The following is a 27,558-nucleotide window of genomic DNA, read 5'->3' on the forward strand; positions in this document are numbered from 1 at the left end:
AGCAGCAGCAGCAGGAGGCCCCATTAGCGGTGCTTCAGGTTAAGAACAGTTTCAGATTAAGAATGGACCTCCGGAACGAATTAAGTACTTATCCTGAGGTACCACTGTATATAATGTTATTTATAAATTGCGTTCAAAAATAGCATTCACTTCTGGGTTGTTGGCATTTGAAATCCCCAAACATTCGACTTCTGAAGCGTTCTACAACCGAGATTCCACTGAGAATCCAGCAATAGTGTGTTGTCCAACGATATCCATTCTTTTAACCAACACAAAGAGGCTGCCTCGTAGTAGAAAATCTAGCAGTGCGAAGCCACCTCTATTTTTAGTATCTACCAAAATTTTATACTTTATTCTTGGTGTTTTCCCCCTGCCAGAGTAATCATGAAATATCTCTTTGCCATTCGTTAAAGAAGCTAGCATTATTTATTCTTGGTATCATTTAGAATAAAAACAGTATCTTAGGTAAAACATTTCTCTTTATGGTTGAAATCCTTCGTAAAAGTGATAGTTTCATCCTCCCCTCTATTTCCAAATGTTTTTAACATTTTTTGATACTCTAACGTAATTGGAATATGTTGTAATTCAGTGTTTTTCAAATAAACCCTTATTTAGTCTCCATCTATACCATGAACTCTTTTCACCCCTCATTATCATCCATGTTGAGTTTTGATCTGATATAGTTCTTGGCTGGATCTCTACAGTCTTTAATCCTGTAGGCAGTTCCTTCAAGATCCAGATCATGTTTCTTCTTCCCGCAGAATCCTTTGAATCAGAAGAACATGTTTACTCTTGTTCTAATGGGGGTCTGAATCTCCAAGCATCTGGGTTGGCAAACTAAGGCCTGTGGGCCGGATCAGGCGCAATTGCCTTCTAGATCCGGCCTGCGGACGGTCCAGGAATCACCGCATGGATTGCCAGCACGCACGTTCTTTCCCTCTCCCTCATCCGGCGGTGCTTTTCTCCTCAGGGACGAGCAATCTTGTCCCACACCGGGTGCCATCAATGGGGGGAGTCGGCTCACCCGCCTGCCTGCCTCAGAAGGGTGGCGCTGGGAAGGGGGTGTGACGCTGGCTGCCGGCTGCGGCTGAGTTTTCCTCCTGCTCCTCCTCTCTCTCCCTCAGTCCGCCCTTCCTTCCCTTTCTGCGCCCCTTCTCCGTGCCGCTTCCTCACGCGCTTTCTTCGTCACCCCCTCCCTCCTTCATTCCTCCCATGGCGTTCAGGGGGTTTGTTGCAGCAGCCGCAGCTGCCGCTTGCGGGTTGGGAAGCAGCAGCAGTTGGTGGGTAAATGCTCTGGCAACGCCCCCGTTCCCCTGCCTCCGTCCGTGGCTCCGCCGGGGCTTCTGCTTCTCTCTTCACCAGCCAGCGCAGCCTCCAACCTGCCCTGGCACCTGGCTGGAGAAGCCCAACTGGGGCTATTGGGACGACAACTGGGACAGGTAAAGCCAAACATCTTCAGGCCTCTTTGTGGGTGGGCCAAAATCGCTCATTTCCCCCCAAAATATAGTCTGGCCCCCAACAAGGTCTGAGGGACAGTGGACTGGCCCCCTGCTGAAAAAGTCTGCTGACTGACCCCTGATCTAGTAGATCCATTGTTGTAACCATATCAAAAAAGTATTTGGTATTTTGCCTTCTTCTGAGATACTTTCCCTCAGTGCTCTGTCATAGTCCAGTGATACTACTCCATTAAATTCACCCGTAATAATTATATTTCTGTCATAAACCTCAGACATACTTTCCTCCAATAGTTGGAAGAAATCTCATGCGAAAAGTGGCTCTGAATCTGAAAGTCCCAGTCCCAAATCTTGATCCTGCCACCCTAAGATATTATAAGCAGGCCCCACATTCCTCTTTCCACCTGCAATAGGGAGGGAAGAACAACACTTAATACCCTGCAGGGATCCTAAGACCCACAATTACTTAAAATTGCAGGGAGAGAGAGAAAAACTGGATAAATGAGGGAAGGGGGAGGCATGGGGGGGGGGGCTTTTGAAGTCTCCCTGCTGGCAAGGGAATCCCAGAGCAAGGGCCCCTCTGTCTGTCTGGAATCCCTCACTGCCTCTGAATCCAGGGGGTGGTTTTTTAATGGGGGGGGAGGGGGGCTGGTGTTTGAAGCGGGGCTTGGCTGTTAGGGGGCTTAGCTCAGCAATGCAGCAGTTGCTCTGCATGCAGAAGGACCCCGGTTGAGTGCTTGGCATGCAGAAGGAGAGCCTCCCCCTCCCTGCCGCCCCCCGTGAGACTCCCCGTGAGGAGGAGAGGCAGGTGGGGGGCGGGGGCCGGGTCCCCATGGAGCCCCCAGAGCAGGAGGCCAGAGGCAGCGCCGTCCCGTCTCCTTCCCCTCCGGACACAGGGAGGGGCTGCTCTGCCGATGTAGCTCTAGGGATGCGCGCGTCTCAAAAGGAGCCGGAAGTGTCGCCGAGAAATGCGCCGGAAGTTTCCAGACAGGGAAAGGAGGAGGGGCGTCACTGAAGAGCCCCCCCCGTCGCCGCCGCCCCCTTTCTATTGCAGACAAGGAAAGCGGACTAATCCGGAGCCAGGGAGGCGGAGGACCAAGAGGTAAAGAGGGAGGGAGAGGAGGGGGGGAAATAGAGGGGGAGGGGGGAATAAGGGGAGAGCCCCCCCGTAAGGAAAGCGCCCTCCCTGGGGCCCGTCGACAGGGGCCCCGACCCAGGGGGGAAGGGGGGACCCAACACCTGCAGGGATCTACACCTGGCAAGATCTCCTGGGCAGCAGCAGCACCGCCAGACTCCCCTTTCTCTTTCCTGGGGGGCCGAGAGATGCTCAGCTGCTCTGCCCCCCCCCCCGACGCCTGGGCGGGAAGGGGAAGGAGGACCCCAAGCAGGGCTGGGGGTGGGGCTGAGGCCCCCCATTCTCCCGGCTTCCCCCTGGCAGGAATCCCTGGGGTCGTGGGGCGCCTGGCTGGGGAAGCGGAAAGAGGGAGTCCAGGGAAGGGTTAATGGAAGGGGGAGGAGCCTCGACAGAGACCCCTCCCCTTCCAGCACCCCTGACCCCCCTTCTCCCCCCCTTCCCTGATGACACTACCAGGTTATCTGTATTCACTAGGACTCATCTCCATACTTTGGATTGTCCTGAATACCACCATTTGCTAGCCAAGCCCAAACCCAAAAGTCCCGCTGAGATGATGATTGATAATATTGTCATTTATCCATTTTAGACCCCTTTGTTGTTTAGTCGTTTAGTCCTGTCCGACTCTTCGTCCCTGGACCAGAGCACGCCAGGCTCTCCTGTCTTCCACTGCCTACCGCAGTTTGGTCAAACTCACGCTGGAGGCTTCGAGAACACTGTCCAACCATCTCGTCCTCTGTTGTCCCCTTCTCCTTGTGCCATCCATCTTTCCCAATATCAGGGTCTTTTCCAGGGAGTCTTCTCTTCTCATGAGGTGGCCAAAGTATTGGAGCCTCAGCTTCAGGATCTGTCCTTCCAGGGAGCACTCAGGGCTGATTTCCTTCAGAACGGAGAGGTTTGTTCTTCTTGCAGTCCATGGGACTTTCAAGAGTCTCCTCCAGCACCTTAATTCAAAAGCATCAATTCTTCGGAGATCAGCCTTCTTGATGGTCCAGCTCTCACTTCCATACATCACTACTGGGAAAACCATGGCTTTAACTATACGGACCTTTGTTGGCAAGGTGATGTCTCTGCTTTTTAAGATGCTGTCTAGGTTTGCCGGTGGCAGGTGGCGCTGTGGGTTAAAGCCTCAGCGCCTAGGACTTGCCGATCGAAAGGTCGGCGGTTCGAATCCCTGCGGCGGGGTGCGCTCCCGCTGCTCGGTCCCAGCGCCTGCCAACCTAGCAGTTTGAAAGCACCTCCGGGTGCAAGTAGATAAATAGGGACCGCTTACCAGCGGGAAGGTAAACGGCGTTTCCGTGTGCGGCTCTGGCTCGCCAGAGCAGCGATGTCACGCTGGCCACGTGACCCGGAAGTGTCTCCGGACAGCGGTGGCCCCTGGCCTCTTAAGTGAGATGGGCGCACAACCCCAGAGTCTGTCAAGACTGGCCCGTACGGGCAGGGGTACCTTTACCTTTTACTAGGTTTGCCATCGCCTTTCTCCCAAAGAGCAGGCGTCTTTTAATTTTGTGACTGCTGTCACCGCTTAGACCCCTAAGTAGTAGCAATTGCAAGGACATTGTGCTGCTCTCCTCTGTACAGTTCCACCCCTATTTCAGACTTTGTGGCCCATTTAAATGTTTAGCTGCTGATAACATGGCAACGTTTAGCAGGTGATATTGTGAGGTTTAGTTGCTACTAACATTGCAGCGTTTAGCTGGTAAGTTATCGCAGTGTTGAAAAGCAGGTGTTGCCTAGCCCTTGCACACATTGTGATTCGTAATATATTGCCAGCTCAGTATTAGGAAAAAGTTATCACGATGTAAACTTCAAGCCAGTCTTGGGCAATATACCAATATATCGCCCAGCTCTAATCATGACCTATATTTCTGACCCAGTGTACCATTGCTGATTTTACCACTTTGTCCCCGGGAATCCATGGGGTTGTGGGGCGCCTGGCTGGGTCCCTTTTGGCTGGGGAAACGGAGAGAGGGAGTCCATGGAAGGGTTAAAGGAAGGGGAGGAGCCTCGACAGAGACCCCTCCCCTTCCAGCACCCCTGACCCCCACCCCCATCACCCAACCTCCCTGCTGAGGGTGTTGGCTGTCCCAGATCATCTGTATTCACTACGACGTATCTCCATACTTTGGATTGTCCTGAATACCACCATTTGGTAGCCTAGCCCAAACCCAAAAGTCCTGCTGGGATGCATCTTGGCTTCCCTGCTGATGAAACTGAGTGTGTGAGGATTGATAATATTTTCATTTCTCCGTTTCAGACCCCTAAGTAGCAGCAGCTGCCAGGACATTGTCCTGTTCGCCTCTGTATAGTTCCAGCTTTATTTCAGACATTGTGGTAGATTGCAATCAGGGTGGATTTGATATAAATCAAATTGATTTCAATCACAATTTACGGCAAATCACTAGTCAGTATAATTCTATTTAAATCAAAAAAATCTGATTTGGTTACACTATTAGAAATACATAGACAGATAATTATGAAATCATTCTGAGGTTTAATAAGTTAACTGTCTATATTTGGACAACAGTTCTGCTGTAATTTATTGGAAGGAGAAAAATCAACATTTCCTTAATAACAACTTAAACTATTTAACTAAAACAATAATATTATAGCATGTTGGTAATCATATTTTTTTTATACAAAACAACCAAGCAGACTGAGTTTTAGCACACATGAAAAACTCAGAACTTGTGGATTTCACCACCTCCACTACCAGCCACCCCTTTGGATTGGCTTCTGCATCCAGGTGCCTATTCTGTACAGTTAAGTGTTAGTGGGGTTGTTGGAACCCAGTGGGATTGGGAAGAGGTTGCTAGCCCTGAAGAGCCTTCAGCGCTTGCCTCAAGTCTGACTTGCACAATTATTACACAAAGACCCCAAGATGTGTGGAGTATTCTGCTCACAAGGTTGCACTTTCATTTTTACTGCTTCACACTTAGCTACTTGTGCAAATCTCTTCCACTGCAAACCATCTGTTCATTGAACCTCTTGTAACTTAGAATTTAAGGGGTTGATTCTGTGTATATAAATCTGCAAAGGAACAATGGGATTAAGGTTTTCCCTCAACTCTGTATATTTATTTTATAACATTTTTCATGTGAAGAAAAGGCATGTTATCTCTGCAGATACAGAAATTCACACTTTTGAGAATGGCAAAAACAAGCATCTGTGACAATATCTTCTCATTAGAAAACTTCCCGAAATGATCTTACAGAATCATCCCGCAAAAGCCCGCAGAAGCCGCGCGCTCTTTGAAGAGCATGCCGCTCTTGGGGGCTTTCCCCTGAGGATGGAGAAGGGACTCGCAGGAGTTGCACGCTCCTTAAAGGGTGCACAGCTCCTGTGGGCTTTTGCAGGAGGTGGGGAATACTCCCAGAGCTTGTCAGGGCTGGCGGGGGAAGCCCGGGATGAAGGCTCGATGCTGCCCTGCGGAGGCTTCGCAGGCTACCCCAGAAGCCAGAACAGCTAGAGAGAGCGCTGCGCAGTGCTCCCTCTAGCTGTTTTAGCTTCTGCCTTAGTGGCGCAAAGCCTCCGCAGGGCACCGGGGAGCTCTGCTCAGCGCTCCCTTTAAATAATATTTTTCTTCTTGAATTCCCCCTCTAGAAACTAGGTGCCCCTTATGATCAGGTGCGCCTTATGCAGCGAAAAATACAGTAGGAGGAGAAAATAACAGAGGCCAACCAGTGTATATGGAGAAGCAAAGCGGCTAGTAGCCTGATCTTTATTGCAACAGTGTCCCCCCCCTCACCACAACCAGGAGGGAGGTGTGCAAGGCCTTATATGTGAAAGTTATTGATTAGGTCGTGACCTAATGATTAGGCTTAATTGCTCTACGATCCACAATTAGCCATTTACAGCGGTCCGGCACGCTTCTTCTGCGCAGCAAATTCTGCTGTCTCTTCAGTACGCTTTGCAGAGTAAACACAGCGGGGAAGCTGTCGCTAGCTTTAGACAAACATACAGAGTCCCGGTTTGTCTATTAACAGCTCTTTATTGGTACATTTCTCAGAAAAATAGTCCAGGGCTTCTTTCAGCCATTACATGCGTCCGTCTCCTTCAAAGACAAAAAAGAACAACAGGAAAACAGAGAACAAGCTCCTCCCAGCTTCGAATCTTTTTCGTCAGAAAGTGACGCACTTCTCAGAACACTTAACCAGTTAAGTTCTGAACTCTAACACCCCCTCTTGCGTTGCTTTCTGACAAGATCTGTGAAACATCTTCAGCAACACCCTGTGAGATCACTCCCTTCCCCAATGCCTTGCGCCCTCCCTTGGCGTTCCTGTCAGGCATCTGTGGAACAACCTCACAACTCTCAGATTTGCACTGTGCGAAACTTACCCACGCACCTGTGGCCTGATACCTCTCAGGTGGAATACCATTCGTTGTGCGACTGGGCCGCCTGGGCACAAACTCGGGTGTTTCCTCTGGCTCACCGTCACCAGCAGGTGTGTCCTCTGCATCACGGGATTCCCCCTCTGACTTAAAGCGTCTTCGAATCCTTTCCATTACACTTACAGGAGAACTAGGCTCACTCTTGGGCTCTCTTTTTAGAACTTGTGGAGATGCCCCATCCAGCTCCTGACTTTGGTCAGTGAGCTGACTGTCATGTGCAGACTCAGCCTCTCCTTCTTCCTCATCAGAACTGTCCTGCTCTGGATCAGAGAGACATTCTGAAAGAACATCACGCTTGGTAGGGGTCTTTGACCTTTCATCCTGCTCACAGAACTCAGCGTGTTTACTGATCAGCACTTTACTCTGATCACCTGACGGGTAAGCAAACCACCATGCACTAGCTGCTGGCTCATACCCACAGAAGATCATTTTCTGGAACTTGGCTCCATCTGGCCCTTGCAAAGCCTTAGGCACCGGCAAAACTGCAGATGAACCAAACGTACGCAGAAAATGAATCTGGGGTTTCCTGCCATGCAACAAAGAAAACGGTGTGTCACCTATCAGTGAATTGTAGACACGATTCCAGGTGAAGCACACACATCTGGTCGCCTCCAGCCAAAACCTTGGAGGTAACCCAGAATCTGTAAGCATCACCTGTGCAGCCTTGACCAGAGCTTCACTCCTCAGCTCTGCCACCCCCCTCTGCTTGGGAGATGTAACTGTGTGACGTATCCCTTTCTTGTGAAAGAACTTCTGCAAAACAGACCCAGTGTACTTAGCATTTCTGTCACTGGTGACCGCTTGTACCCTGGTGGAGAACCTTATTTCCACCTCCTCAATCCAGCTTTTGATCAGCTGTGCTGCATCTTCCTTGGACTTGAGACTGAGAGTCCAGGTGTTCTGCGTAAAATTATCCCTCAATGTCAGCAGATACCTGGCCCCTCCCAGACTTGGTTCCTTCATGGGACCGAACAGATCTATGTGTACCAGTTCAAAAGGTTTTGTGGTTACCCTCTCCACCTCTGGGTAACTGCACCCTTTCACCTTTACCTGTCTGCAAGTGTCACAATTAATGGCACTTCCACAATCTTTAATCCTACATCCCTTGGCCACTTCAGGTAACGTCTGCAGGTTCTCTAGAGCAGTGTTTCCCAACCTTGTGCCTCCAGCTGTTTTTGAACTACAATTCCCATCATCCCTGACCACTGGTCTTGCTAGCTAGGGATGATGGGAGTTGTAGGCCAAAAACATCTGGAGGCACAAGGTTGGGAAACACTACTCTAGAGAACCATGAATTGTCCTTTGGTGCCACACACAAGCACATGAAACATGAGTGGGAACTGTAGCACGCAGGGCTTGTGCTTTCTCAACCTTCCCCTCACCCCCCAGAGACATTTTAAGAATGAAAAGATCATTCTGTCCGTTTTTCACTTCGACAAGCCGTCTCCCTTCTCTGGAGTTTGTGCAGATATCATTCTTGAAACAAACCTGAAACCTCTTTTTTAACAAATAAGGCACAGATAACAAACAGTGATGCCCCCCTGGGACGACGCAAAACTCCAACAGTTCCTGAAAAACAGAAATATAGGCATTAGTAACATTTGCCCTTTGTCCATTTGCGAGCTGAATAGTCTTTCCTGCTGGAATCGCCTTGCAATTCCACATCTCGACTGCAGGGGTCTCTGGAACCATGTTGCAGTTAGCTGCTGAGTCAATTACAAAACAAAGCTGAGAGCTTCTCACACAGCTGTCTTCAAACAAAGCCATGCTGGCAGTTAGCTGATAAGGCTCTTCATGTTGTTTACCACGTCCGCTTTGTTCAGATCCACCCCTGCCTGCCTTGCCAGGCTGGTTGCCATGGAAACCCGCCTGGTTCCCATGGGAGTTGACCTTGGCAACATCCTGCCGTGCCTGTGTGCTCCGGTGGGGACAACTGCCACGCAGATGTTGAACTCCAGTGGAAAAACACTGCCCGGGGCTCCTGCCTGCCGGCCTGGCCTTCCGTCTTCCGGAACAGCTCCTCCTGCCAGCCTCGCCCCCCCTGAAGCTCCTCTCCGCTCCAGCACTCCCAGTGGAAAGTTTTTTAAACTTGCCTTTTGAACTCTTCGCCCCTCCGATCTGCTCAACAGCGCTCCTTGAGGCTGATTCATCAGGAACCGGGGCTACTCCTCCAGGGCCCTGGCCTCCTGCTGAAGCTTCACACAAACTTCTCAGCAACTCCCAGGCAGCCCTTGCTGACTTTACGCCCTCCAAGTGAGGTCTCAGCGATGCGCTTACGCATGCTCTCAGCATATCAAGCTCTCTCTGCATTCTCTGCTGGCTATCTTCAGGCAACGCAACCTCACAGCCTGCAACGTCAGTCAGGGGTAGTGGCTCTTTCTGGCTTACATCCCAAAGCCCAGTAACCAAGAACCAACCACGCACTCTCCTGCTCCAGGTTGCCCAACTTTTTAAAGTGAGCTTTTCCACCGGAGCGTCCTCACGGACCTGGCTGTCCGCCATCTTCTCCCGTTCTCCCAAGGGGCCCCAAAGCTGTACTCACTCAGACCAGCTCCTCCGGCTCTCCCTTCCGTGGAGAAACGATTTCCAGCTGCTCTTAGCTCTCTCTTCCAGCAGCTCTGCTTTCCAGCCGGCTTCTCTGCCTCAGAACGCAGACTTCAAAGCATTCCGGCAGCTCCAGCGACAGCTTTACGAGCGGTAATTACGTCACCCATAACCTGTGAAAGTTATTGATTAGGTCGTGACCTAATGATTAGGCTTAATTGCTTTACGATCCACAATTAGCCATTTACAGCGGTCCGGCACGCTTCTTCGCAGCAAATTCTGCTGTCTCTTCAGTACGCTTTGCAGAGTAAACACAGCGGGGAAGCTGTCGCTAGCTTTAGACAAGCATACAGAGTCCCGGTTTGTCTATTAACAGCTCTTTATTGGTACATTTCTCAGAAAAATAGTCCAGGGCTTCTTTCAGCCATTACATGCGTCCGTCTCCATCAAAGACAAAAAAGAACAACAGGAAAACAGAGAACAAGCTCCTCCCAGCTTCGAATCTTTTTCGTCAGAAAGTGACGCACTTCTCAGAACACTTAACCAGTTAAGTTCTGAACTCTAACATTATATAGTCTTTTGAAATTGCCCACCCAAGACCCCCCCCAAATATCATACAGAAGGAGACTGTCTCCAGCAGGAATACATCACAGGAGGCGGTCTACAGCAGAAATCCTGTCCCCAAGGATACCTGTTAATGGTCACTAACTGCATTACCTGGGCAGCCTGGCCATTCTTTTGTGATGGTAAATACTTTAGTTCCTGAATCCAGGTCACAGGCCCACCCTCTTCATCCCTCCTTAGGGCAGTATTCGTAAACACAAAGACAATGGGAAGGCTTCCATTTGCCTCCTTTACTGCAGAGGAATATTTGAGTACGTTTCTGGGCACAATTCAAAGTGTTGGTGCTGACCTTTCAAGCCCTACACGGCCTCAGTCCTGTATACCTGAAGGAGCGTCTCCACCTCCATCGTTCTGCCCGGACACTGAGGTCCAGCTCCAAGGGCCTTTTGGCGGTTCCCTCCCTGCGAGAAGTGAGGTTACAGGGGACCAGACAGAGGGCCTTCTGGGTAGTGGCACTTGCCCTGTGGAATGCCCTCCCATCAGATGTCAAGGAATTAAGCAGCTATCTTATTTTTAAAAGACATCTGAAGGCAGCCCTGTTTAGGGAAGTTGTTAATATTTAATGCTCTATTGTTTTTAATATTCGATTGGGAGCCGCCCACAGTGGCTGGGGAAACTCAGCCAGATGGGCAGGGTATAAATAATACATCATATTATTATTATTATTATTATTATTAGTCTGTGGTGCTCAATGTTTAGGTATAGTAAATATTAGGATTTAATTAGAACTTGTGTGTTATAGCGGGGATATGTTATAAGATGGTCTCCTTGAATTTTAGAAAGGGAGTTATGTAAAGGGTTTTTCATGTTTGATCCTTGTTTCTGTGTAAATACTGTGTGTCAGACTGAGAATGTCATCAGGAAGGTCTAGGAAAGGGTGCACCTGCTTCTGAGCATCAGAAATGAGCACGGAAAGAGTTAATATCATTAACCTACCGGAATTGGCCCCCACCCTTTGTAACAAGCAGCTGTAGTTCTTTTGGGATTTAATATCAGCTCATGAAAAGTTGGGCACATGACCCAGAAAGCTGCCTGGCTCCCTCCGTCTGAAGGCGGAGATATGCACCACACGCCATAGTCGAATTCGGCTGGACTTGCCATGGGAACGCAGAAGGGGCAAGCAAGGAAGGGGGAGACGGCCAAAGAAACCTGCTCTCCCACAAGTGCCCCCCCGCCAATTCCGTAACATTAGCAAAGCCCAAGTTCAAGCACCACCCCTATTTAAAAGAGGCCCCCGTAATTTCGACACTGGACTGCCCTTTACGGTTGCCGTAAGTTACTCTTCCAAGTCCCAAAAGCGCGCAGCAACTCCGGTCTATTTTGCAGGGCTGTTGTAATGGGGACACCCTACGCCACCGCTCAGGACAGCCCAAAGTGACGTATAACCAATCCTTGGTGTGTGTTTTTTTTTGTTGTTGTTGTTGTTTTCCACACTGAGACTCCAAGGTCTTCTGTGTCATGTTTCCTGTGCAGTGGACGCTTAGGTTGCAAATGTGATCTGTGCAGGAGGCACATTCACAACCCGCAGCGTCGCGTCTGTGCATTTGTGGGTTGCAATTTGGTGCTTCTGCACATGTGCAAAGAGTGATTTAGTGGTTCTGCACACGCGCGAAACCTGGAAGTAACCTGTTCTAGTACTTCCGCGTTTGGCGCGGTGCACAAAACCGAAAACACACATCTCGAAGCGTCTGTAACCCGAGGGATGATTGTATTTTGGAAGGCAGCGGGAAGGCTGTTCTCAGGGCCTGCTCCATCGTTAGGGAAACTGAGGCAGCCCCCTCAGGCAGCAGATGCAGGGAGGGGCAAGGAGGGGATGGAGCTGAGTCCCATTTGGCCAGCCCTGATTTAACCCTCTATCCTAGGCATAGGCACCTTAAGGCCCATGGGCCAGAAGTTTGGAAAAACTTTAAAAAGTATAGGAACTCACATTAGGTAGTCAAAAATTAGTAATTTAAACAAAATGCTTATAAAAATAAGATAATTACTTAACATTTAGCTTCTGTTACACATTATATCCACATAAGTCAATAGAAAAAGTATCAAGAGATGATGTTCAAGATGTGCCCTTTGGGAAATTTGGTTTTGGCAACCGCAAAACAACATCCTTGAAATCAACACTTGCAATAGGGAAGACAAACATACAAGATTCTGGTTTTTTCCTGAGATATGACACTTGTTTAGAGATTATTGTACACTAAGTGGGACACTTTTATACATATCAATGCGTCCCATGTCTTAGTGTATCAAAGTGCCCCAACAGACATTTTCAATGTCAACTAGCAATTGTTAATAAAACCACTGAACTTATTTGAAAATCACATGTAATCCTGATTACTAAGTGGAATAACTTACCTTTGGTATTTTTAAATCTGAACTAAATGACGTAAAAAAGTGTTGGAACACTTTTACATTTCACATAATTTTTTAGTTGGTCGTGCTAAAAACACACCTACTCTTTTCAAACGCCAACGGCTAAACTGGCGGGCAGCACAGTCGCAACTGTTCTACTCACACATGTAGAGACACATTTTGGTGATGTCGCAACACGAATACCATTTCTCGATATTGAAATATTGTTGGTGTGTCAATGTGCCCCGCCTCCCCCATTCCGCATTTTCAGAGGAGGGGGAAGAAGGGGAAAGTTTGTCCCACCAGATAATACTCCCATCCTCCCTGGCCATGGGCCATCCTTACTTGGGCAGGTGGTACTTTGAGTCCAACCACATCTGGAGAGCCAGAGATGCCTGAACTCAGCATAGAAGGTTCCTCTAGGGTTCAGTGTTACCGGGAATTGGTGAACCTGGATCTTAAGGGTTTTTGACAAATTTCCTAGGGATTATGATTGGTATCCAGACCCTAACATGCTAAAGCCAAGGTGTCCACACTGAGCAGCTTATTAAGCCTGCTGGCCGCTGGGGAAGACCTTCTGAAGGAAATAATTTCCCCCAAAGTTAATTCCTTCCTTCCTCCGCTGCTGCTGCTGCTGCCCACACTAAAGGAATGTCTGGATGAAATCCCAGGGATGTCTTCCTCCTATTACAAAGAGATACAGTTGATATTCTAGAATAAATTGTGGCTGAGAAATAGTGACTGAGAAATACAGCCAGGGAATATGAAACTGATTTGAAGATTGGTTTGTTCTTTACGCATTATTATTATTATTATTATTATTATTATTATTATTATAATATTACATTCAGGTGGACACACCACGGGTTTCATCTTCTTTCTTTTCTTTCCCACAATCAGTGTTATTCACCTTTAACACTCACCTTTTTCAGTGTCAAACATATTTTTATCTTGTGATCTTCAAAGGAAGAGAGGTATAACAATTTACTAAGTAATTCCCAGTTGGAGCAGAGCTAGAATATCCAGAAGCCCTTGGCCACCCACGGCAAAGGAGGAAGAACAGTGAGAGAGGCCTGGACAGGGAATCTCCGCTAAGATAAGCCAGTGTCAGGAGGCGGGTGCGAGACCCAGCGGCATATAATTATTATAAATCATAATTGGTGTGGGTGTCTCAATCTGGCCTTCCCAGCAGTCAGGCTCCAGCTGCTTTCCTTCTGCACCTCCAGCTCTCTCCATTCCATAATGCAAGGCTGAGAGATGGAGGTCCAACCCCAAGAACATGCTCCAACTGAGCACTCCTTCAACCGACCACAAGCACCAAGCCTTGTCACTAGACTTATATATGGGTTTCCCAAAATGGTCACTATGCACCTCCTGAGGCCAAAGGGACGTTAAAATAAGAGCAGGTGTTAATTATAATAGTACTTTGTTCTCTTCCTAGAAAACAAATAGGATTTTCTCCCCACCCCATCGAAAGAAGACAATGGAGAAGGCAGTCAGAATTCTGGTGGGCCACGTCCAATGGAATTAACGAAGAAACCATTTAAATAAATGGAGTGTGAAAAGAGAGAACATAAACAATTTGAAAGTATGGAGTGTGGAAAGAGCTTCACTGGCAGTGCAAAACTTAGAAAACATCAATGGACTCACACAGGGGAGAAACCATTTAAATGCTTGGAGTGTGGAAAGAGCTTCACTGAGAGTGGACACCTTAGAATTCATCAACGGAGTCACACAGGGGAGAAACCATTTAAATGCATGGAGTGTGGAAAGAGCTTCAGTCAGAGTGGACACCTTAGAATTCATCAATCGAGTCACACTGGGGAGAAACCATTTAAATGCATGGAGTGTGGAAAGAGCTTCACTGAGAGTGGACACCTTAGAATTCATCAACGGAGTCACACGGGGGAGAAACCATTTAAATGCATGGAGTGTGGAAAGAGCTTCAGTCAGAGTGGACACCTTAGAATTCATCAACGGAGTCACACAGGGGAGAAACCTTTTAAATGTATGGAGTGTGGAAAGAGGTTCAGTCGGAGTGGACACCTTAGAATTCATCAACGGAGTCACACGGGGGAGAAACCATTTAAATGCATGGAGTGTGGAAAGAGCTTCAGTCGGAGTGGAGACCTTAGAATTCATCAACGGAGTCACACAGGGGAGAAACCATTTAAATGCATGGAGTGTGGAAAGAGCTTCAGTGGGAGTGGACCCCTTAGAATTCATCAACGGAGGCACACTGGGGAGAAGCCATTTAAATGCATGGACTGTGGAAAGAGCTTCAGTCAGAGTGGAGACCTTAGAATTCATCAACGGAGTCACACTGGGGAGAAACCATTTAAATGCATGGAGTGTGGAAAGAGCTTCAGTGGGAGTGGACCCCTTAGAATTCATCAACGGAGTCACACAGGGGAGAAACCATTTAAATGCATGGAATGTGGAAAGAGCTTCACTACTAGTGGAAACCTTAGAATTCATCAACGGAGTCACACAGGGCAGAAACCATTTAAATGCATGGAGTGTGGAAAGAGCTTCAGTGCGAATGGATACCTTAGAATTCATCAACGGAGTCACACAGGGGAGAAACCATTTAAATGCATGGAGTGTGGAAAGAGCTTCAGTGGGAGTGGACACCTTAGAATTCATCAACGGAGTCACACAGGGGAGAAATCATTTAAATGCATGGACTGTGGAAAGAGCTTCAGTCGAAGTGCACACCTTAGAATTCATCAACGGAGTCACACAGGGGAGAAATCATTTAAATGTATGGAGTGTGGAAAGAGCTTCAGTCACGGTGGACACCTTAGAATTCATCAACGGAGTCACACAGGGGAGACACCATTTAAATGCATGGAATGTGGAAAGAGCTTCAGTCAGAGTGGAAACCTTAGAATTCATCAACGGAGTCACACAGGGGAGAAACCATTTAAATGCATGGAGTGTGGAAAGAGCTTCAGTCAGAGTGGACACCTTAGAATTCATCAACGGAGTCATAGTGGGGAGAAACCATTTAAATGCATGGAGTGTGGAAAGAGCTTCAGTCAGAGTGGACACCTTAGAATTCATCAACGGAGTCACACAGGGGAGAAATCATTTAAATGCATGGAGTGTGGAAAGAGCTTCAGTCAGAGTGGAAACCTTAGAATTCATCAATGGAGTCACACAGGTGAGAAACCATTTATGTGCATGGAATGTGGAAAGAGCTTCACTACTAGTGGAAACCTTAGAATTCATCAACGGAGTCACACAGGGCAGAAACCATTTAAATGCATGGAATGTGGAAAGAGCTTCACTGATAGTGGAACACTTAGTGTTCATCAACGGAGTCACACAGGGGAGAAACCATTTAAGTGCATGGAATGTGGAAAGAGCTTCAGTCAGAGTGGAAACCTTAGAATTCATCCTCGGAGTCATACTGGGGAGAAACCATTTAAATGCATGGCATTCCCTGGCATAACCAGGAAAGGCTCTGTTCCCAGCTGCACGTCTTGCATGAGGAGGGAAGGGGGCACAGGGAAGAAGGGGCCATACCAGAGCATCTCAGAGCAATGTTGGGAGGGGGCACATGGTGATACAAGTGTGTGTAGAATGCTATCCCCAAAATAACGCAGGCGAGAAACAATATGGATGAGTATAATGTGGAAGGAGGTTCAGGCAGGTCCCAAACCCAGAGTGCTAAGCGTCAGCTTCCTCCAATTCCACCAGCTGCCCCAAGGCACGACCCCCCCTCTGGGCCCTGAGGGTGGAAAGCCTCCTTGCACTTTTGCAACTGGACATGATCCGAGGGAGTCCTCCTGCCAGCAGAGCACAATGCATACTATTGATGTAATTATCTTATTGTTGCTGTTGCCATCAAAGACTGGCTGGATGCAGAGAAGGGGGGGGAGACCCTTCTTTTCGCTCTCCTAAATCTTCCACCATTCCTGCTTCACTGGATTCCATGAGTTCTATTTTTATTGGGGGGGCTTTTCTCTATCCTCTTTCTCCATTCTATCTGACATGTCCTTCCTTCCTCGTCTTCTCTCCAAACTGAAAGGTCCCATACTGAACTGTGCACAGTACTCCAAATGTGTTCACACCATAGATCTCCATAAATAATTTCCATTCATCCTTAAGGAGCAGCCATGAGATTGGTACGTGTCTGTTTACATTCCAGCACAGTATGCTGGGAACTTCTGTTGTGCGTATAGCTTTTGCTTTTCTCTGTCTCTCTGAGAATACAAAGAGAGAGACGGAATGTTTCTTTGTCCTGATTTATGATTAATAAATCTGTAGTTGTAGTATGCTTCCACAAGCCTCACGTCTTCGCTCTGCTTATATAGTGTGCCCTGGCTTCGAAGCTTGGGTCGCTGATTTACATCGGAGCAGAGGCTGATGGGTCTTTGCAGCGGGATGGCTGGAAGGAGATGACCCACCTGGGACTAGCCAGCTGGCCTTGCGACCCTCTGCATGCCAACAAGATCTGCACTACAACCATTAGGAGAGTGGCAGGTGTATTTTCAATCGGTTCCCTAAACATCCCCAGCGTGAGATTTGCAGTTTCCCGAGCCAGTGCACACAGGGTCAACAATTTCCCAGAGTTACCTAGCATGACCCCAAGGTCTCACTCCTGGTCCCTCACCTCCTCCTCATCAGCCCAATGTGCATCTGTTTAATCTTGTTGACCATGAACTAGAACCCTGCCAGAACCAATGGATGGTGCCAGCTTGGTTCTATGACAAAGGAACATGTAAAATGTCAAACATTAAGAACTTCCCTGAAGGCCTTCAGAGGTCTTCCAAAAGTTACTTTCTCTCTTTGACATCTGATGATGATGATGATAATTATTATTAATAAATTATTATGGGGGCGTGTGTTCCACAGGGAGGGCGCCACTACCAAGAAGGCCCTCTGCCTGGTTCCCTGTAATTATGAGGGAACTCCCAGAAGACCCTCGGAAGTGGACCTCAGTGTCCGGGCTAAATGATGGGGGGATTTTCTTTTCCTTGTGTTAGATGGATGTTGAAACAAGGTGTGATTGACTAGGTCATGTCTGGATCACAGATTTCTACCCAAGAGCCACAATTGCTTTGCATTCACATACACTATGTGAAATATCACTAGTAAACAGAATAATTTAAACAAGGAAACCAGCAACAGTATTAAAATTGCAGGGAGACAGAAAGAAACTGGATTAAAAATGACCCAACCACAAGATGAAAAGTCTCCGTACTGAATGAGGGAAGGGGGAGGCATTGGGGGGGGGCTTTTGAAGTCTCCCTGCTGGCAAGGGAATTACAGAGCAAGGGCGCCTCTGTCTGTCTGGAATCCCTTACTGCCTCATCTCCAGCAGGAAGGGGGGATTTCCAGACTGGGACCCTTCACTCTTAGGGGGAGGTGCTGGGGCCTGGGCAGCTGGATGGACATCAGCCTGCAGAAATGTTCCCCCCTTCCTTTCACAGGACTGTTGTGGTGTTGCATGTGTGTGACAAGGCAACACTCAAGAACAGTTCCCACCAACCAACATTACATCATTCCTCCACTGCCCACAAGAGGGCGATCTTTCCTCTACACATGGTAGAATCCTAGAATTGCAGAGTTGGAAGGGACCACAAGGGTCATCTAGCCCAGCCCCCTGGAATTAAGGTATTTTGCCCAAAGTGGGGCTCAAACTCCTAACCCATAGATTCAGAGTCTCATGCTCTACCGACTGAGCTCTAAAAGGGAGTTTCAGTTCAAGCAGAGCCCAGAATAATTAGGGTTGCCACATTGCAAAAAGTAAAAACCAGGACACCCCCAAAACTGTAGAGCTATTTTTTAGACAAGGCCCCAAATAAACGCCAAAAAAGCCCATGAGTTTTCAACTGACTTGTCTTAAATTCAGGACAAAGTGCCATCTTTTGGAAATTTCGCCTTTGAAATCTTTTGCAAGTCTTTCTTTTGAATGGGGGCGGGGGGGTTCAATCTGGCCAGTCCCCACGCAAAAGAATAAATGGAAACGTATCAAAAAGGGCAGCATTTGGAAACCACCCTGGTTGCAAACCACTCTGGCTCCTTTGGCCTCCTGCTAGCAGAAGTGCCTGAACTGCTGGCTCCGCACATTGGAGCAGAGTAGGACTTACTTCCGAGTAAGCAGGCATCGGATGGAAGATTGTGTATCAATAAGGCTTTTGGCCGTGAACTTGTACCTACAGCTAAAACGAGAAAAGAGAGGAGGTTCTTTATGCAGGCCCCAAACTAGATCCCAAGCAGCTATTTAAGGATAGTGAGGGAAGAATTATTAGTTTGGAAGTGACATTGGCAGGAAGGAAGAACAGTCCTGGAGGAAGAATTATACACAGCAAATGGGAAGAAATCAGACTTTTACATACTGTATGGGATTCAGGCAGTGGTGAGGGGGGTTTATACAGCCTTCTTACTAAAGAAGCAGAGAGAAGCTCCAAAAGCAAGATATATGAGCAGAAATCAGGGCGAATGAGAAGAAATCCACTAATAAATCAGGGAGCCCGGGGAATCTGCCTCCTTGGCGCCTGAAACTGAGGCGAGGCTCAGATTTCGAAGGGCGGGAAGTTGGGAAAAGGCGGGAAAAGTCGTTGCCCTCGGAGTCGCTGAGGGAAAGAAGCAGTGGGGGGAGGGGCGCCTCCTCTCTTGTCCCTCAGAGACACAACGGGGACCCTCCTGTGAGGGGAGCAGAAAGGGGTCTCTCTCTCCCCCCCTCACAACCCCATTGCATGCCTCTCATGGCGGAAGGGGCTTTCGTGTGCATGTGTATGAGCTTTCGTGTGCATGGTATGTGAAGAAGTGTGCATGCACACGAAAGCTCATACCTAGAACTAACTTAGTTGGTCTTTAAGGTGCTACTGGAAGGAATTTTTTTATTTTGTCCCAGCCCCAGAGGCTGGGTCCATCTCTGGGCTTCACAGAGGACCTTGCGAGGCAAATCTGGGCGGGGGAGGGGAGGGACCCCCCCCCCGCTTCCCTGGGTCCTCCCCTCCCCCACTCTCCTGACCCACAGGGGGAGGGGCAGCCCTTCCCTACTTCTCATTCATCCTCTTCCCTCCCCTGCTGTGGGGAGGAGGAAGGAGGGGGGCCAGGTCCCCATGGAGCCCCCAGAGGCAGCGCCGTCCCGTCCTCTTCCCATCCCAACACAGGGAGGGGCTGCTCTGCATTTGTAGCTCTAGGGGCAAGCGAATCCCAAAAGGAACCGGAAGTGTCGCTGCGAAATGCGCCGGAAGTTTCTAGATCGGAAAAGGAGGAGGGGCGTCGCTGAAGAGCCGCCCCCGTCGCCCCGCCCCCTTTCTATTGCAGACAAGGAAAGCGGACTAATCTGGAGCCAGGGAGGCGGAGGACCAAGAGGTAAAGAGGGAGGGAGAGGAGGGGGGAATAGGGGAGGAGGGGGGATAAGGGGAGACCCCCTGTAAGGAAAGCGCCCTCCCTGGGGCCCGTCGACAGGGGCCCCAATCCAGGCCCCGACCCAGGGGGGAAGGGGGGACCCAACACCTGCAGGGATCTACACCTGGCAAGATCTCCTGGGCAGCAGCACCGCCAGACTCCCCTTTCTCTTTCCTGGGGGGCCGAGAGATGCTCAGCTGCCCTGCCCCCCTGGACACCTTGGCGGGAAGGGGAAGGAGGACCCCAAGCAGGGCTGGGGGTGGGGCTGAGGCCCCCCATTCTCCCGGCTTCCCCCTGGCAGGAATCCCTGGGGTCGTGGCGCGCCGGGCTGGGGAAACGGAGAGAGGGAGTCCAGGGAAGGGTTAATGAAGTGGGGAGGAGCCTCGACAGAGACGCCTCCCCTTCCAGCACCCCTGACCCCCACCCCCATCACCCAACCTCCCTGCTGAGGGTGTTGGCTGTCCCAGATCATCTGTATTCGCTAGGACTTATCTCCATACTTTGGATTGTCCTGAATACCACCAATTATATCCTAGCGCAAACCCAAAAGTCCTGCTAGGATGCATCTTGGCTTCCCTGCTGATGAAACTGAGTGTGTGATGATTGAGAATATTTTCATTTATCCGTTTCAGACACCTAAGTAGTAGCAGCTGCCAGGACATTGTCCTGTTCGCCTCTGTATAGTTCCATCCTTATTTCAGACATTGTGGTAGATTGCAATCAGGGTGAATTTGATATAAATCAAATTGATTTCAATCACAATTTACAATAAATCAGTAGTCAGTATGATTCTATTTAAATCAAAAATTTCTGATTTGGTTACACTATTAGAAATACATAGACAGATAATTATGAAATCATTCTGAGGTTTAATAAGTTTACTGTCTATATTTGGACAACAGTTCTGCTGTAATTTATTGGAAGGAGAAAAATAATCATTTCCTTAATAACAACTTAAGCAATCTATTTAACTAAAACAATAATATTATAGCATGTTGGTAAACATTTTTTTAAATAAAAAGCAACCAAGCAGACTGAGTTTTAGCGCACATGAAAAACTCAGAACTTAAGCATTTCACCTCCTCCACTACCAGCCACCCCTTTGGATTGGCTTCTGCATCCAGGTGCCTATTCTGTAGAGTTAAGTGTTAGTGCGGTTGTGGGAACCCAGTGGGATTGGGAAGAGGTTGCCAGCCCTGAAGAGCCTTCAGAACTTGTCTCAAGTCTGACTTGCACAATTATTACACAAAGACCCCAAGATGTGTGGAGTATTCTGCTCACAAGGTTGCACTTTCATTTTTACTGCTTCACACTTAGCTACTTGTGCAGATCTCTTACACTGCAAACCATCTGTTCATTGAACCTCTTGGAACTTAGAATTTAAGGAGTTGATTCTGTGTATATACCGTATTTTTCGCACCATAGGATGCACCGGACAATAGGACGCACCTTGTTTTAGAGGGGGGAGAACAAGGGAAAAAAATTCTTCTGCTCTCTGCCCAGCGCCCCTTCAGCGAAGCAGGGGCGCTGGGCAGAGAGTGTGAGAATTTTCCCCCTTTTGTTTTCCCGCTCTAAAACAAGGTGCCGTTTAAGGTGCGTTCAGGCGGCTACCTTGGAAGCCTGGAGAGCGAGAGGGGTCGGTGCGCACCGACCCCTCTCGCTCTCCAGGCTTCAAGTTCCTTTCGACCTTCTCTTTGGGGCTGGCGGGGGAAGCCCACCACCAGCCCCAAAGAGCAGGTCAGGGAGCAGCGGCCATAGGCGCGTGTCACCTCTCCAGCCGGGAGAGGGTTGCGGGGGGCTGCTTTAGCCCCGTGCGTGCTCTGCCGGCTGGAGAGGTGACGCGCGCCTATGGAGGCTCCTGCCATAGGCGCGCGTCACCTCTCCAGCCGGGAGAGCGCGCACGGGGCTAAAGCAGCCCCCTGCGACCCTCTCCCAGCGGGAGAGGTGACGCGCGCTTATGGCAGGAGCATCCATAGGCGCGCGTCACCTCTCCAGCCGAGAGGGGGGGGCTAAAGCAGCCCCCCGCGACCGTCTCCTGGCTGGAGATGCGGGGCTGGGGCGGGGGAAGCCCGAGCTTCCCCCTCCCCCAGAACGGGACCCAGAGCCATGCCGAAGCTGCGCGCAGCTTTGGCATCCCTCTGGGAGCTTGCGGGGCTGGGGGAGGAGGAAGCCCTCCGCCAGCCTCCAAACCATGTCGGGAGACAGCGGGAGAGCGCGCTGCGCCTCTCCCGCTGTCTCCCGAGTTTGCAGGGCTGGCAACGGGGGGGGAGCAGGCTTCTCCCCCCCCCGCCAGCCTTCTAGCCAAGTCGGGGGGCAGCAGGAAGGGCGCGCTGCACCTCTCCCGCTGTCTCCCGAGGTTGTGGGGCTGGCAACGGGGAGGAGCAGGCTTCTCCCCCCCCGCCAGCCTTCTAGCCAAGTTGGGGGGCAGCGGGAAGGGCGCGCTGCACCTCTCCCGCTGTCTCCCGAGTTTGCGGGGCTGGCGATGGGGAGGAGCAGGCTTTCCCCCCCCCCGCCAGCCTTCTAGCCAAGTCGGGGGGCAGCGGGAAGGGCGCGCTTCACTGAGAGTGGACACCTTAGAATTCATCAACGGAGTCACACGGGGGAGAAACCATTTAAATGCATGGAGTGTGGAAAGAGCTTCAGTCAGAGTGGACACCTTAGAATTCATCAACGGAGTCACACAGGGGAGAAACCTTTTAAATGTATGGAGTGTGGAAAGAGGTTCAGTCGGAGTGGACACCTTAGAATTCATCAACGGAGTCACACGGGGGAGAAACCATTTAAATGCATGGAGTGTGGAAAGAGCTTCACAACTAGCGGAAGCCTTAGAATTCATCAACGGAGTCACACAGGAGAGAAACCATTTAAATGCATGGAGTGTGGAAAGAGCTTCAGTCAGAGTGGACCCCCTAGAAGACATCAACAGACTCACTCGGGGAGAAGCAAATAAATGTATGGAGTGTGGAAAGAGCTTCGATAGACGTGTACACCTTAGCAAACACCAGCAAACTCAAAAAGGGAAAACCACTTACGTATATGGAGTGTAGATAGCTCTTCAATCCTGATGTTCTTACAAAACATCAGTGGTCTCACAAGGAGGAGAAGCTTTAAGAGTTGAAACCCAACAATCTACCAACAAATAGAAAAAGCAGAAACGATTTGAATGGAAGGAGTGTGGGAAGTTCTTCTATTACTTTATATGTATTTAATTTTACATGCACAGACCATCGGCTGTAGGGAGGACTGCAGGGCCTGCTCCCTTCCCAGGCCTTTCCCAACTGGCCCAGGGGGCGTGGCCCAGGCCCTCTCTCCCAGCTATAAAGGGACTCTTGCTGCGGTGAGGCCTCGGACCATCGGCTGTGGGGAGGACTGCAGGGCCTGCTCCCTTCCAAGGCCTTTTCCAAAACAGTAATAGGCAAACTATCCCCAACCCCATCCCCACTAATCCCCCTGGTGTACCACCCATTATTCCATCATGCAGCACAAAACCTCCAGATAAAAACCTGGCAAACCAAAGGCTTATATTGCCTTATAGACTTCTACAAAAATAACAAACGTTTGTCAACACAAGAAATACAAGACAAACTAGAAGACACCCAAATGCCCTGGTTAACACAACACCAATTACAAGCCCTCTTAAACAATCCAGTAGTAAAATCAGCAGCAACTAGGCCCCTGACAACCTTCGAAAACCTCCTCCTAACAACAAAGGGAAACAGTAAAGGGATGGTATCTGCAATATACAAAATACGACTCCAAAATCCCACAAACTCCCTAGACACAATCAAAAAAACAATGGGAGGATGACATAGGCTATGAGTTTAACCCCACTCAATGGACCAGAATGTGCTCTAAACCCCAATTTAAATCCATATCAACGAAAAGAAAAGAACTCACACTGAAGCTCACCTACATGTGGTACCTAACACCAAGAAAACTAGCGCTAATATGCCCAGGAACCTCACCAAAATGCTGGAGAGGGTGTACCTCCACAGGCACATACCTCCAACATGTGGTGGGAGTGCCCAAAATCCAACTATTCTAGACAATAGCCATACAAGAAATAAGTAAAATAACCAGACAAGTATTAGAAACCACCCCAGAACTGGCCTTAGTAAACATCTTCCAAGACAATAATGGCCACTTACACCACAAATAACTCATAACAGCATACAAATCAATATGGCTAACCTGATTCAAAAACACCCACCCACCATACTCACACACAAAAACAAAGTTCACCACAGCCAATCACAAACAAGCAACCGCACCCTAGGCCAACCCCAATTTCTCTCACCACCAAAGGAACACAAGTGAGTAGCAAAGAGAACCCACACAAACGACGCTGACACAAAACCCCACACATTAAGCAAATTAGAAACATTGCTTCCTGAGCCCACCCCCCACTCACCTCCCCCCCTCCACCTCTTCCTCCCCGCTTTTCTTCCTAACGTAACCCTAATGTCTCAACAGATGAAACTGACCAATGGAAAATGTAACTTGAAAAAAAAAGACATTGCACATACCTTTGTAAACCAAGAAAACTTTAATAATAATAGTAATAGTAAAAACAGCTCCTACCGTCAGAAAAAAATCCTGTGTGTCTAGTCAAAATCTCCTTCCCTGCAACTTGAAGCCCTTGAGGGCAGGAGAAAACAAGCTTGCTCTACCATCTTCCATGTGACGGCCCTTCCGATACTTGAAGATGGCTATCATATCTCCTCTCAGTCTCCTCTTTTCCAGGCTAAACATACCCAGCTCCTTCAACCATTCCTCATCAGGCTTAGTTTCCACAACCTTGATCATCTTGGTTGCCCTCCTCTGCCCACCTTCCAGCTTGTCAACGTCCTCCTTAAATTGTGGCCCATAACTGGACACAGGATTCCAGGTGTGGTCTGACCAAGGCAGAAGAGAGTGGGATTATGACTTCCCTTGACCTAGATGTTGTATTTCTCTTGAAAAATAAAAGTAAGTATCTTGAGAGAGCCAGCATGATGTAGTTGTTAAGAGTGGTGGACTCATAATCTGGGGAACCGGGTTCGCGTCTCCGCTCCTCCACATGCAGCTGCTGGGTGACCTTGGGCCAGTCACACTTCTCTGAAGTCTCTCAGCCTCACTCACCTCACAGAGTGTTTGTTGTGGGGGAGGAAGGGAAAGGAGAATGTTAGCCGCTTTGAGACTCCTTCGGGTACTGATAAAGTGGGATATCAAATCCAAACTCTTCTTCCTGGTTATGCCACTAAACAGCCCTTTTATTCCTGATGCCTCCAGAGATAATGTTTTATCTGAACACTTCACATAGCCAAGAATGAGGAGGTGTTGCGACACAATTTATTTATAAAATATAAACAATATATGAGAGTTTGAATATTAATGTGTATGTATAAGATGCTGTAGCGTTTGCCCGCTATTTTGGAAATGTCTGTAGAGGGGGAGAGAAAGGGTTAATAGGCAGACCAATAGAAAAGCTGGAGGCGGGGCCTACCTGTTTATAAAAGGGCTTAGCCCCAGGTTGGTTTTAGTGGGTTGGTTGGTTGGTTAAGGCAGTTGGGAAAGCGGTTAGCAGGCAGTTGGAAATAGAGAGACAGTTAGTGCAGTTGGTTCTTGTGTGAAGGGAGGTAGAAGAGTTAGGGACAGAATAAAATAAGACTGAGAAGGTAAAGAGTAACAGCGTTTTCAATGCATTTAAAGTTTATTTGTGCTTGCAATAAATTACAATCTTCATTGTTAACTTCTTCCTCTTCTTCTTCATACAGCCTGGAATAGCATTTGCCTTTTTTGTTGTTGTTGCACCACACGGTTGACTCATGTTCAGCTTGTGGTCCTCCAAGACCTCTAGATCCTTTTCATATGTAGTACTGGCAAGCCTGTTGTTCCTTATCTTATATTTGTGCAGCTAGTTGTTCCTGTCTGTGTGGAAAACCTTACACACCTGACCTTTTTGAGATTGATTTATTGTATTCATAGAACAGCTTTTTCTCCAAGAATCTCAAGGTGGTGTTACGTGGCCCCGACCCCCCGCTCCTAATTTAATCCTGACAATAGCCCTGTCAAGTAGGTTAGGCAGTGAAGCATTGCCTGCAATAACAGGTACAGTGGTGCCTCGTAAGACGAAAAGAATCCGTTCCGCGATTCTCTTCATCTAGCGGTTTTTTCGTCTTGCGAAGCAAGCCCATTGACGGCTTAGCGGATTAGTGCTATTAGCGGCTTAGCGGCTTTTAGCGGCTTATCAGCTTAGCGGATAAGCAGATAAGCGGCTTAGCGGCTTAGAAAAAGGGGGGGAAGGGGAAAAAAGTCGGAAAAACTCGCAAGACATTTTGTCTTGCGAAGCAAGCCCATAGGGAAATTCGTTTTGCGAAGCCCCTCCAAAACTGAAAACCCTTTCGTCTAGCGGGTTTTTCGTCTTGCGGGGCACCACTGTATGTCTTAAGTTGGCGGTTGGAGGATGGATGGCAGCTAACAGATTGAGGTTGAATCCTGACAAGACAGAAGTACCATTTTGGGGGGACAGGAGGCGGGCAGGTGTGGAGGATTCCCTGGTTCTGAATGGGGTAACTGTGCCCCTGAATGACCAGGTGCGCAGCCTGGGAGTCATTTTGGACTCACAGCTGTCCCTGGAGCCTCAGGTCAAATATGTGTCCAGGGCAGCTGTCTACCAGCTCCATCTGGTACGTAGGCTGAGACCCTATCTGCCTGCGGACTTGCTCGCCAGAGTGGTGCATGCTCTGGTTATCTCCCGCTTGCACTACTGCAATGCGCTCTATGTGGGGCTACCTCTGAAGGTGACGCGGAAACTACAACTAATCCAGAATGCGGCAGCTAGACTGGTGACTGGGAGCGGCCGCCAAGACCATATAACACCGGTCTTGAAAGACCTACATTGGCTCCCAATACGTTTCCGAGCACAATTCAAAGTGTTGGTGCTGACCTTTCAAGCCCTAAACGGCCTCGGTCCAGTATATCTGAAGGAGCGTCTCCACCCCCATCGTTCTACCCGGACACTGAGGTCCAGCACCGAGGGCCTTCTGGCGGTTCCCTCACTGCGAGAAGCCAAGTTACAGGGAACCAGGCAGAGGGCCTTCTCGGTAGTGGCGCCCGCCCTGTGGAACGCCCTCCCACCAGATGTCAAAGAGAACAACAACCAGCAGACTTTTAGAAGACATCTGAAGGCAGCCCTGTTTAGGGAAGCTTTTAATGTTTGTTGTATTACAGTATTTTAATATTTTTTTGGAAGCCGCCCAGAGTGGCTGGGGAAGCCCAGCCAGATGGGCGGGGTATAAATAATAAATTATATTATTATTATTATTATTATTATTATTATTATTATTATTATTATTATTACTACGTCCCATTGAGAAGGACTTCCCCTGCGTGAGTCTGCTGAGGTTTTCTGAGTGTTCCACTAACACAACGTTTTCAGCTGAATTTTGGGGAACCAACTGATGCATCCATTGTGTTGAGCTGTTTCCATTTCTTATGTTTGATTTGCTCATGGCAAACAGCTGAAAGTCTGTAAATCTTCATAATAAACCTGATTTGCAATGGGGGTTGAATAATTTGAATGCAACTGTATGTGTTTTTGTTTTTTTTTTTAATCTGGTGCTGTTCTACTGTAAGAGAAGGTGTGCCCCTAATTTCTACAGTTGTATGTATGGTTGTAGCTGCTACTACCTTGTGCTGGTCTATGATTTC

General features: G+C 48.7%; 2 long non-coding RNA genes across 2 annotated transcripts in view; one reads left to right on the forward strand and one right to left on the reverse strand.

Annotated features, from left to right (window-relative positions):
- Positions 1-27,433, forward strand: part of LOC309365498 — a 68,762-nt gene extending 41,329 nt beyond the window's left edge. Inside the window, exon 2 of the long non-coding RNA XR_014166205.1 lies at positions 25,957-27,433. This is a non-coding gene — a long non-coding RNA (uncharacterized lncRNA). The remainder of the gene's footprint in view (positions 1-25,956) is intronic.
- Positions 692-19,816, reverse strand: LOC309365383. Its single transcript, XR_014166083.1, has 2 exons — positions 17,547-19,816; positions 692-1,903 (listed from the first exon to the last, which is right to left on the reverse strand). It is a non-coding gene; the product is annotated as an uncharacterized lncRNA (long non-coding RNA).
- Positions 27,434-27,558: the final 125 nt, after the last annotated feature.

Source organism: Podarcis melisellensis, assembly GCF_964234715.1.
Source record: "Podarcis melisellensis genome assembly, chromosome: 2".
Taxonomy (NCBI): Eukaryota; Metazoa; Chordata; class Lepidosauria; order Squamata; family Lacertidae; genus Podarcis; species Podarcis melisellensis.